Raw genomic sequence first — 13,914 nt, forward strand, 5'->3', positions numbered from 1 at the left:
ATAATCCATCCTGTGGGGCCTCTTGAAAGGTAGCCAATTGATCCTGCCTGGAGATACCCATGTGCTTTCCATTTGAAATGTCTCTAAGGTCTTGGGAAGATGCCTAAAGCCTATGAAACATTTGTTAAAAAAAATACAAAACTGCTTGATTTAGTATAAGACATGCACAAACTTCCTTTAGTAATAGTGATTATTTGCAAAAAGGCTGGAATCTGGCATAGCATAGGGAGTTGCTTTACCAACCATCCATAGGAGGATCTGGTATTCCTCCTATGCCAGTAAATGTGAAGAATGTGCTATTTCTTATAATAGCAAGCTGAATACAAATATCTTTGTTCCTCTAACACTCTTATCCTCCCCCTATAGAGGACTAAGTACCATATGAAACGTGCCTTTGGGGCAGGTTTATTACAAGTCATCTCAGAAATGACTTAGCCCAAATACAGTTGACTCTGGCACATTCAGAGTCTACCCAGTCTCATCTACCCTGGCTAGACATCGAGTTTGGCTCACAGAAAGCACCTGCTAGAATCACTGCAGCTCACACAGGGAAGAACTGGGGCAGTTCCCTGTGTGGGACAGGCATTGTGAGGCTTCAAGGATTGCTCCAGTGGCAGCCAGCAAGACCACAAACTGCTTTAGGATCTTAGTTGAAAAGCATTGAGGGCAAAATAAAGAGAGGGCATCAGTGTTCCTTGAGTGCAAGGGGAAAAGGTAGGACATTCCAGACTGACACAAGTGTGAAAACAAAAATGAGACTTAAAGACACCAGTTTGCAGAGAGCAAACTGGAAATTAGGCTGTTGTGAGGAGTACATCTCAAATAGAGGGTTGGTGCCAGATTGTGAGGACTTTGAAAACCAGGAAGGGGTGTTTAACCTTAATGTGGTTGGAAAGAGACCAAAAATCAGGAAAACCCAACCGGTGGCTATTATAATAACCAGGGCCTGATGATATGAACTTAATTGATTACTGTATAAAAGAGACACATCCTGAAAGAAAGAAGCTGTAGTGGAAAATAATCCCATCTGCAGTTATAACCAGGCATACAGAAAAGAGACAGTGCAAGGCCTGCACCTTGAATCTCAGTGGGCTCCATAAAACACATTCATAAATACTGTCCTTGGTCTCACTTCATCCCACAAGTCTTGTCTCAAAATTCTGGGATATTTTGCTGTTCCCTATCTGAGATACAGATTTTTTTGCAAAAGGAGAAAGAATTCAAGGCCTCTAGGAAATTACTGGGGCACAGGGCAAAGAAATTATCCTGACTTTCCCTCTCTAATCCTTCATATTTAATCAGGTACCAGGCCCTGCAGATACCAAACCTTCCTTGTGTCTGCCTTCTTTTCTCCATGACCACAGCCTCTGTTCTCATTGCAACACTCAGATTCCTACCACAGACACCTAGCAGGTCGCCTGTCTTCTACCCCTCCCTCTCCCAATTGATAATCTTCGTAAAACACAAGTCTGATTATGCCAATGCCCACATTCAGTGATTTCCCTCTTAGTATATTTAGAAGGAAGTTCAATCTCTATTTTCACATAGAAGAGTCATCATAATTTGGCCTAGATGTTGCTTGCAGATGTTTAACCACATGATATTTTAATACATTTAGTATATTTGGGGATATTTGCATACAAATCTGTTAGGTTTCTCTTGAAAAATAACCCCAAAAATCTGGCAATATTTAAGCCTGCATTCACAGTGGTATCGTCAGGCTAGAGTCAGGTATAGTTGTCCATTTGGACAGTGTATGTGATCACTTGTTTGTTACAGTCTATATTTGACTCAGCCTGCTTCAATCATTGACCTTATTTGCTAAACTCTGTAGCCATTTTTGTTTGTGGTCTGTCCTGCCCCCATGGTAGTAAGGTAATATTGAGGGGGAACCATCTCTCATTCCTACTCTAATTTCCCCCTAACTCAAAGAGGCTGGTTTTGTTAGCATGCAACCAAGGGGTACCCAGGGACCCCAAACTGTTAAGGGGTGCATGTACTAAAATGGGTCTAGAGCCCATTCACTATGCTGCAATGCTCCTCCCCCTTTCATGGAAATCCATCTGTAACAGCTCAACCTTCTCTTTGAGAGATTTCTGCATCCGTAAAGTCCATTGCCTACAGTCCAGCATCAGTAAATCAAATAACTATCAAAATTACATGTAACATATCTGTCAACTAGGGAAAAGATACTAGATTTTCAAAGACTGAAGACAAAAGAGGTAGGAGGCTATCACCTACTGAAAATAAAGTGGGATAAATTCTACGATGTATGGGCCTTCCTGGTGGTGTAAGGGGTTAAGACGCAACCTATGAAGCTATCCGCAGCCACTGCAACAGGAGTCCGATCCCTGGCCAGGGAACTACCCACATGGCACAGCAGACCTCTCCTGACTTACCCACTGCTCCCCTCAGCAGTGCGTTTCTGTCAGTCTGTCTATTCTGTTCCCCACTCCATCTCTGGTGAATCCTCACTACCACCCCCACAACTCTGACCTGTACCCCAGTTCTCATGTGCATAAATAAATAAATCCTTAAAAAAATTCTATGAAGTATTAATAGATCATTTTTCTTTAACATTTTCCCATCTTTTAGCACCTCCCCTCCTTAATTACCTGGGGGAGGGACATTATAGAAGAAAACATATTCTAAAAGAATCTATTCCTAGCTTTTGAGTTTCAAAACCTAGACCCAGAAGAGAGCTATACAGACTCAAGGCAGTTTTCAAAAAAAGACAAAGAAAGATAAAAACTTATCATCAGGCCTGGAGGTTGGAGGAGAGGAGAGTCAAGGAGAAATAATAAGGGCTTAGAAGATCGGGGTACTTGAGAAAAGATCATCTACACTTTCATACCCCATTAGATTGAAAGAAACCAGTGGGAGTCTACAGAAATGCCTTATAGATTTAGGAGAGTCTAGAACAGAGATAAAGTCCCAGGGGTGGCAAGAACTTGGAGAAGAACTGAAAGCTTAGACAGCCTCACCTATATCCCCCGGTGTGGTGCAGAAGCCATGGACACCCTGTATGTGCCTAAGAGAGCACAGAAGTGACAAATGTCCTTAACACCTCACAGAGTTTTCTGTTGTCCTATATAGGAAAGAAAAACTTTGTCACCTCAAAATATGTCTTTTTGACAAAAGGGGCCCCAAAGGCTGCTGAAGATGAAGGTTTTATGAAAGACATTTCCAAGTATAAAGGAGAACTTATCTCCCTAACTTAACTGAGATTATGTTTCTGCCATTCAAGGGGAAGGTTGATAACAGAACTTGAGCTTGAGTTAGAGAAAAAGAAAGACATTTATATTTTTATACATCTATACTTATAGATGAGATTTGAACCCAATATATATAGATAAGGACATACATGGTGACAAAATCATAGTGGATCTACAATAAAAGAACAATGGAGGAAGAATATAAACCAGAACAACTTGGAATTCAGTCCTCCTTTATTCACCCAACAAATTCAAATAGCTATCCTATACTTCCATTGTTTTCAAAGCCACCTTAATACACGCTGTTAAAGTTGTTTTAATTCCACTTCTTTGGTGTTAGGGTTAATAGTTGTCTTAATTCCACTTCTTTGGGGTTAGGTTGTGAAATGGTACTCATTGTAGTTTTGATTGGAATTTCTGTGACAATAAGTGATGATGTGCATTTTTTCATGTGTCAGTTGGCCATCTGTATGTCTTCTTTGGAGAAGTACCCGTTAGCTCTTCTGACCTTTTTGTTGAGTTGTATGAGTTTCTTATAGAACTTGAATATCAGCCCCTTGCCAGATATATAGTGTGCAAATATTTTCTCCCATTCAGTAAGATGACTTTTTATTTCAGCAACCATTTCTTTTGCTGTGAAGCAGGCTTTTAGTTGGATATAGTCCCAATTGTTTATTTTTTTTTTCCCCTTGCTGTTGGATACAAACCCACAAAGACATCTCTGAAGCCTGTTTTATTGTATGTATTTTATGGATTCAGGCCTTACATCTAAATCTTTTATCCATTTTGAGTTATTTTTTTGGGTATGGTGTGAAATAGTGGTCTAGTTTAATTCTTGCACAGATGGCTATCCTGTTTTCCCAACAGAATTTATTAAAGGAGATTTCCTTTCTTTCCTTTCCTTTCTAGTGACTCCTTTATCATAGATTAAGTGACCATGGTGTTATGGGTTTATTTCTGGGCTCTCAATTCTATTCCTTTGGTCTATGGATCTGCTTTTTTAATCCAGTACCATACTGTTTTAATTATTATGGCTTTGTAGTATAGTTTGAAGACTGGCAGTATGATGGCACCGCTCTTGTGTTTTTGTTTATATCAGGTTTTCTTTAGCTGTTGGGGTCTTTTGTGGTTCCATATGAATTTTAGAATTTTCTGTTCTGTATCTTTGAAGAATTTCATTTAAACTTTGATAGGGATTGCATTGAAAATTAATATTGCTTTGGGTAATGCAACCATTTTGATAATTTTAATTCTTCCTATCTATGAGCAGGGATGCTTTCCATTTCTTTGTATCTTCATCTATGCTTTTGACAATTTCTTATAATTTTCATGGCATAGTTTTCTTTACATCCTCTGTTAAGTTTATCCCTATGTTTTTAATTATCTTTGATGCAATTGTAAATGGAATTGTTTTCTTGATTTCTTCCTCTTTTGCCTCATTGTTTGCCTATAGGAAGGCAACTGATATTTGCATATTGGTTTTTGTAAACTGTCACATTGTTCAACTTATTTTTTGTTTCAATTAGGTTTTATTTTAGGGGAGTCTTTAGTGCTTTCTATGTATACAGCTTTAATTCTTCTTTTCCAGTTTGGATTCCTATTAATTGCGCTACTAGGACATCCAATACTATATTGAATAGTAGTGGTAAAAGTGGAAATCCTTGTCTTGTACCAGATATTAGTAGATAAGCATTCAGTTTTTCACCATTGAGAATGGCATAGATTGGGGGTTTATCCATAGTATATTGAGGTATACTCCATCTACCCCAGTTTTTTGAGGGGTTTTGTCATAAATGAGTGTAGAATCTTAGCAAATGCTTTCTAGGATTTATTGATATTATGGTGATTTTTATCTTTCCTTTACTGATGTGGTGAATTATGTTGATTGATTTTCAAATGTTGTTCCATCTTTGTCTACCTGGAATAAATCCCACTTGGTCATGTATTTTAATGCATTATTGAATTTGATTTACTAAGATTTTGTTGACAATATTTACATTTATATTCATTAGGGAAGCTGGTCTGTAGTTTTCTTTTTCTGTAGTGCCTTTGTCTGGCTTTGGTATCAAGGTAATATTTGCCTCATAAAATGTATTTGGAAGAATTTCGTCTTTCTCAATTTCTTGGAAGAGTTTGAGAAGGATGGGTATTATCTCATCTTTGAAGGTTTGATAAAACTCACTAGTGAACTATCTGGTTTTGGACTTTTGTGTTTTTTTTTTGAAACTTGTGATTACTGTTTCAATTTCCTTGCTTGTAATAGTTTATGGTTTCTATTTCTTCCTGATTCAGTCTCAAATGGTTGTATATTTCTAAGTATTTGTCCATCTTTTTTCAGTTATTCAACTTACTAGCATGCAACTGCTCATAGTAATCTCTTAAGATCTTCTGAATTTCCAAGATGACAATAAATTTTCTTTCACTTTAAATCCTGCTTACTTGAATTTTCTCCCTTTTTTTGTGAGCCTAGTTAGAGGTTTATATATATATTTTTTTTCAAAGAACCAGCTTTTGGCTTCATTAATCTTTTGGACTGTCTTTTTTATTTCTATTTCATTTATATCTGCTTTAATTTCTATTATTTCCTTTCTTCTACAAATTTTTGGTTTTGTTTCTTCATTATTTTTTGGTTCCTTAAGTTGAGAGATGGAATTATTTATTTGAACTCTTTTTTGTTTCTTGGTATGGGCTTGTGTTTCTATATATTTCCCTCTTAATGATGATTTTGTTGTGTCCCACAATTCTAGTAGGTCGTGTTCTCAGTATCATTTATCTCATTAACACAAATGGTTATTCATTCGTGTGTTTACAGTCTGCACATTATCAGTTTGCAGTTGATCTCTCATTTGATACAATTGTGGTCAAAGAAATGCTTGGTATGATCTCAGTCCTCATGAATGTATTGGTATATGTTTTATGATCCAGTATATGATTAACCCTGGAGAATGTCCCATGTGCACTTGAGAAAAATGTGTATTCAGTTCTTTAAGATGCAGGGCCCTATAAAAGCCCATAATATATAATATTATGTTTAAGGCTATTCTGTCCTTGTTTACTTTCTGTCTGGTTGACCTGTGTATTGGTGACAACGGAATGTTGAAGTTCCCAATCTGAATATATTTTTCCTAGTGTCTGTTTTCAGATTTCATAGTAATTGCCCTTCACACTTTAATGCTCCTTCATTTGGTGAGTATACACTGATGAATGTTATATCTTCCTGATTAATTTTCCCTTAATCATTGTACATCCCTGTTTCTTGTTACCTTTCTTAGCTGGAAATCTATTTTATCTGATATAAGTATGGCTGTTGCTGCCTTCTTTTGGATACCATTTACTTGTAGGATTTTTTCCAATCCTTTACACTGAGCCTATGTTTATCTTTGGAAGACAGTATCAGCAAGCTCACCCTTGCACATACTATAGAAGTTCTCTGACCCTCCAATGGCCACCAGGCAATAGGTGTTGGTGAGTTTGGCAAAGTAGCTGATCTTCATGGTATACTGCCATGAAGTCAGGAGCAGATACATATAATTACACGGAACAACAGCCACTTCTCCCAACATATTTTAAAATTCAATTCTTCCAGCAAGACTGTAATATAGATGCTATTTGAGGAGTCCATATAGAATAAAATGCATGCTAATAATATATCTTGCAAGTACTTTTAGAAATAAAGATAATATAAACACCAAATATCTGATCCTGAATATAGCAGTAACTCAATAACTGGTGATCCCTACAGTTATTGATCACTCAGTGGTAAGTGCCAGGGCTTATTAGTGTCTAACTAATGTTAAGACTGGTCCAGATCCGCCACAGCTACTCATAATTTAAGATGAATGGTGTGTCTCCTTTTCCTATGACTATTACTTCCTTTCTTCAGTGTTCATTTTAATTTTTGGAGCTATCGCTTGGTTCCCACAAGGTCCACATTTCTAACTTCTAGAGATCATTTCACAATATGAGACACAGTTTCCCTCTGGGGAATTCTTGACTCCACTTTGGGGAATACACTCTTGCATTTTTCCCAGCATTTTAAAAGAATTTCCTTCCTGACTTTAAGAAACTGAAGGCTGCCCACTTTTTGTCATCTTTTGAGTTGATGAGTTGCAGCCTGGCCTGAGCACATCAACTTAGCACAGTTATCAAGAACTAAGAAAGAACCAGCTGGCTCAACTCAGATGAACTAAGCAAGACTTCCTCAACCTTCCATTTCACTTTCCAGCTGCTCTCAACCAGCACCTGGAAATATTTGGCAGCATGGCTCATTTGTCCTGTCAGCGGGAATAGTTTGGATTGGTTAACTATCCTTTAAGTTTCTTTTCATAGTAGCAACAGACTTGACTATGAGTCATGAGGCCGGAACCAAGAGACTGCTGACACGGAACCAAAAAGACAGGAAAAGGAACCATCAGGAGTGCATTTAGAAGTGATAGATAGATCCATCCACTAAAAAGAGCCAATCATTAGAAAAGGATCTTTCCCCATGTGGGCCAGTGTGTAACTTTTCAATGATTTCAGCCAACTCTGCATTCCTCCATCCCTTCGTCTGCTTTACCCAGTCATTTCCTGCCAACCCCACATCCCCATGTCCTAACCCTACTCATAAATGAATTCAATTCTTTTTTTTTTTTTAACTCCCAAGACCGGCTTTCCAAAATGTGATATAAGCACCTTCCTCTGACCTTTTGGAAGGTAGATCTGAGTTTTAGTGCACCTACCTTCTACTGACTCAGCTTCATATTAAGGTTCTTTCATGGCATATCTTTGGTATTTGTGCATGTCACATCTTCTTGCTAAAATGTTCATGTGCTTTAATACAAATGGAGCACCATAGATTATCTGTTTCCCACTGTGGGATAGGATGAGGTTTGGCTTCCCAACACATATTAGCAGTTCCTCTTAGCATGTTAGTCCCAAAGACCCCCAATTTTGACTGTACTTTCCCCCTCCTGGCAATTACATGAGTTCTCTGAGATTTTGGTGAAAAGGAAGAAGACGGGCCTCCCTGGTGGTGCAAGGGGTTAAGACGCAACCTATGAAGCTATCCACAGCCTCTGCAGCATGAGTTTGATCCCCAGCCAGGGAGCTACCCACATGGCGCAGCAGACCTCTCCTGACTTGCCCGCTGCTCCCCTCAGCAGTGTCTTCAGTCCATCTGCCTGTTCTGTTCCCCACTCTGTCTCTGGTGAATCCTCTCGCCCCCCATACCTATGGCCTATACTCCAGTTCTTGCATTCATAAATAAATAAATCTTTAAAAAAAAAAAAAGGAAGAAGAGAGGCAAACAATGTCAAACAAAAAGCCAGGAGGGGTTCTATGATATTATAACTTGTAAGAAATGTTGATATTTATAAGAAATATATTTCTCATATATATTTGCTCTTCACAATTTCTGGCTCACAGCTCCCAAACCCCTTGGAATTTCCTAAGTGTTGAAAGCCCTTAAGGTGTCTTTTGTTACTGAATGAGGTGACTTGGAAGTACCTAAGGATGGAGGCTTGTCACCTGGAGAATAAAGCTTGTGATGATAGGCTGGAACTTCCAGTCCCAACCCCAGACTTCCAGGGAAGGGAGAGATGACAGGGTGGAAATTGAGTTTAATTTTCAATGCCAGTGATTCAATCAAGTGTGCCTAAATAGTAATGTTTGCAGGCTGATTGAGGGGCAACCTGGGGCCCCCAAACTTTACACACTCTAAATAGGTTTTGCCATCTGCTGTATAGAGACAAAATATACTCTTAGTGCATAAGACCTTCAATAAGAAAGAACTTCATCAGAAGTAGTGTGCAAGAAAGAATAACAGTTTCTACTTAAACACCCAAAGTTGTCCATCCTCTTGAGAGTAAATACCCAGCCAAACAGGACTGGCCCAAAGCAGGGCTGCTAAGGCCTGAAAGCCTGCCATGAGTCTAAGGCACCCTCTGGCAGGGAACCATAAGAAAGGGGCAGAAGAGGTCAGGCAAGTCTGGAAAGAAAAGAGCAAAATTAAAATACAAGATTAAGATTGCCGTTGTCAGCCTCCACATGGGTCTCTAACCCACGTCTCTTCTAACTATCTCCTTCCATGTCCCCAAGTCCCTGATGCAAGTCCCAGGCCCAGAAGCAAGTGCAGCTTCTTCACATGTTTCTGCTCCATGTGCCTCCTCCCAGTCTTCTCTCTTCTCAGTATCCTCTTGCAAGATTCCTTTTTATCTTCCCCTTAATGTTCAGCTCCACCCTTCTTCAGGTAGGGCAGGAAACAGGGAACCTCCCTGTGTTAATTTACACTGTTGAACTGGTGAAGGAAATTCTATGGGGACTTCATCTGGGGGTATGGATGGGGAAGCAAACATTGTTTAAAAATGAACAATGAAATTAGAAAACAGACAGTAGGAAGTAGAACCACACGCAACCTAACAACTCCTCAGGAAAAAAGCACACCACAAATAGAAAACCACCCCCCAGATTACAACGACAGTAACTTGGAAGAACTTCTGAGACTTCCAGAAAGAGAATTTAAAATTGCCATGATTAAAAAAGTGACAGAAGTCATAAAGGAAAACAATGATATGAGAAAAATAATCAACGATCAGAAGAATGAAATTGAGTCCCTAAAGAGGGAAGCAAAAGAAACACAGGAGATCAAAGAATTAATGGAGGAACTAAAGAACTCTGGGAAAAGCAATGAAAGCAGAATAGATGAAATGGAAGAACGAATAAGTACTCTTGAAGACACAGAAATAAAAAGAACCAAAACAGAAAAGGAAAGAGAAGTACGAAGGAAAAAGAACGAAGAAAGACTTCAGGAACTATCTGACTGGATGAGGAGAGGAAATATAAGAGTTATAGGAATTCCAGAAGGAGAGGAGAGAGATGTAGGAACAGAGAAAATATTCCAGGAGATAATTGAAGAGAACTTCCCAAATGTGAAGAAGGAGCTGAAAATTGATATACAAGAAGCAAGAAGAACACCAAACTTCCACGACGAAAGGGAAAATACAGCAAGACACATAATAGTAAAGCTCCCAAGAATCCAGGACAAGAGAAAAATAATGAAGCTGACAAGAGGGAAGAAACAGATAACATTCAAAGGAAAACTAATCAGGCTGACATCAGACTTCTCTGAAGAAACACTACGGGCAAGGAGAGAGTGGAGGGACATAGTCAACAGACTCCAAGAAAATAGATGCCAACCAAGAATACTCTATCGCACAAAGATCTCCTTCTTCTATGAAGAAAGAATAGGGACATTCCCAGACAAACAGAAACTCTGGAATTTCATTACGACTAAACCCCCACTCCAAAAAATACTACAAGGCATCCTAAAGCCAGAACCTCAGAGGGATGAATAACAACGAAAGAAGGCCAAAAAAAAAAAAAAAGTTATTAAAAGAATAAATAAATAAAATCAAAGGAAAGACAAACACAATGGCAAATACAGATGCTAACATATTTTTTTAACTCTAAATATAAATGGACTAAACTCTTCAATAAAAAGACAGAGTTGCAGCCTGGATTAAGAAACAAAACCCAACCTTTTGCTGTCTCCAGGAAACACATTTAGCTACAAAAGATAAAAATAGGCTCAAAGTTAAAGGATGGAAAACAATCCTACAAGCAAATGGACCAAAAAAGAAAGCAGGAACAGCTATACTTATATCAGATAAAACAGACTTCAAACTCAAAAAAATAAAAAGAGACCCCAATGGTCACTACATTATGATCAAGGGGACAATACTTCAAGAAGAAATAACACTCATTAACATATACTCACCAAACGAAGGAGCACCAAAATATATCAGACAACTTTTGTCCTCTCTGAAAACAGACATCAGAGAAAACACATACGTAGTGGGAGACTTTAACACACCACTATCAACAATGGATAGATCAACAAGACAAAAAATAAGTAAAGAAACTAAAGCTCTAAATAAGGACCTAGAGCATTTGGGCTTAACAGACATCTATAGAACACTAAACCCCAAAAAAAGGAGTACACATTTTTCTCAAGGGCACACGGATCATTCTCCAGGATCGATCACATACTGGGGCACAAGACAAACATCAACAGATACACAAAGATTGAAATCATATCAACCATCTTTTCTGACCATGAAGGCATCAAACTAGAAATAAACCATAAAAAGACGGCAAGGAACTTTCCTACCTCATGGAGATTAAAAACCACACTACTGGAAGACCACTGGACTAATGAGGAGATCAAAGAAGAAATTAAAAAATTCTTTGAATTGAATGACAAGGAGGACACCAATATCCTAAATGTATGGGATGCAGCAAAAGCAGTAATAAGAGGAAAATATATAGCAATAGAAGCTCACATCAAGAAACAAGAAAGAACTCAAAGAAACAACCTAATCTCGAAGCTCAAAGATCTAGAAAAAGAACAACAAAAAAAAACCCAAAACCAGTAGAAGAAAAGAAATAATAAAAACCAAAGCAGAAATAAATGAAATCGAAACTAAAAAAACAATCCAAAAGATCAATGAAACCAAGAGCTGGCTCTTTGAAAAAATCAATAAAATAGACAAACCCCTAGCCAGGCTCACAAAGGAAAAAAGGGAGAATGCACAAATAAACAGGATCACAAATGAAAGAGGAGAAATCACAACGGACACAGCAGAAATCAAAAGAACAATCAGTAACTACTATGAACAGTTATATGGAAACAAGTTCAACAATCTAGAGGAGATGGACAAATTCCTACAACTCTACAATCACCCAAAGCTAGATAAAGAAGAAATAGAACACCTAAACAGACAAATTACAAGCAGCGAAATTGAAATGGTAATCAAAAACCTCCCCAAAAACAAAAGCCCAGGACCTGATGGATTTACAAATGAATTCTACCAAACATTCAGAGATGAATTAGTGCCTATCCTTCACAAACTCCTCCAAAAAATTGAGAAGGAAGGGACAATACCAAACACGTTCTATGAAGCCAACATTATACTAATACCAAAACCAAACAAGGACAACACAAAAAAGGAAAACTACAGGCCAATCTCCCTAATGAACACTGATGCAAAAATCCTCATAAAATATTTTAGCTATCAGAATCCAACAATGTATCCATAAGATAATTCACCACGACCAAGTAGGATTCATTCCAGGGACACAAGGATAGTTTAACATCCGAAAATCAATCAACATTATCCAACAAATCAACAAAAAGAAATATAAAAACCATATGATAATATCAATAGATGCTGAGAAAGCTTTCGACAAAGTGCAACACCCATTCATGATAAAAGCCCTTGAAATTCTTGGGATACAAGGAACATACCTCAACATCATAAAGGCCATCTATGACAAGCCAATAGCCAGTATCATTCTCAATGGTGAAAAGCTGAAAGCAATTCCATTAAGATCTGAAACAAGACAAGGATGTCCACTCTCACCACTGCTTTTCAATATAATACTGGAAGTCCTAGCCAGAGCAATAAGGCAAGAGAAAGATATCCAAGGAATCCAAATAGGAAAAGAAGAAGTCAAACTATCACTATTTGCAGATGATATGATAATATACATAGAGAAACCCAGAAGCTCCACAGAAAAACTAATTCAACTCATCAATCAGTTCAGTAAAGTGGCAGGATACAAAATCAACACGCAAAAGTCAGTAGCCTTCCTATACACAAACAATAAATCTGAAGAAGAAGAAATCAAAAAAACCATCCCTTTTATTATTGAAACAAAAAAATCAAATATTTGGGAATAAATCTAACAAAAGAGGTAAAGGACCTATACAAAGAAAACTATAAAACACTATTAAAAGAAATAGAAGAAGACACAAAGAAATGGAAAGACATCCCCTGCTCATGGATTGGAAGAATAAACATTATTAAAATGGCCATCCTACCAAAAGCAATCTACAGATTCAATGCTATTCCAATCAAAATTTCAATGTCATTCTTCAAAGAAATAGAACAATTATTGATGAAATTCATATGGAATCACAAAAAACCCTGAATAGCCAAAACTCTCCTGAAAAAAAAAGAAGGGAATGGAGGCATCACACGCCCAGACTTCAAACTATACTACAAAGCCATAATCATCAAAACTGCATGGTATTGGAACAAGAACAGACATACAGACCAATGGAATCGAATAGAAAATCCAGAAATAAACCCACAGATTTATGGTCAACTAATCTTTGACAAAGGAGCAAAGACTATGCATAGGAGCAAAGAAAGTTTGTTCAATAAATGGTGCTGGGAAAACTGGGTCGCTACATACAAAAGAATGAAGCTTGACCACTACCTCACACCATACACAAAAATCAACTCAAAATGGATTAAAGAACTAGACATAAGACCTGAAACCATAAAATATATAGAAGGAAATATAGGCGAAACACTACGTGATTTGCACATCAAAGACATCCTTACAGACACATCACCCAAAGTAGTGATAGTGAAGGCAAAGATAAACAGCTGGGACTACATCAAATTAAAGAGCTTCTGCACAGCAAAAGAGACAATAACCAAAACAAAGAGAAACCCCGCCAACTGGGAGAACATTTTTGCACCCAACACTAATGATAAAGGACTTATCACAAAAATCTGCAAAGAGCTGATGAGACTCAACAACAAAGAAAATAATCCAGTCAAAAAATGGGCAGAAGAGCTAAAAAGAAACTTCTCTGAAGAGAAAATGCAAATGGCCAACAGGCATATGAAAAAATGTTCAACATCAC

The sequence above is a fragment of the Talpa occidentalis genome, unplaced genomic scaffold, assembly GCF_014898055.3.
Source record: "Talpa occidentalis isolate TD23 unplaced genomic scaffold, MPIMG_talOcc4v2.1 talOcc4.9, whole genome shotgun sequence".
NCBI classification, from domain to species: domain Eukaryota; kingdom Metazoa; phylum Chordata; class Mammalia; order Eulipotyphla; family Talpidae; genus Talpa; species Talpa occidentalis.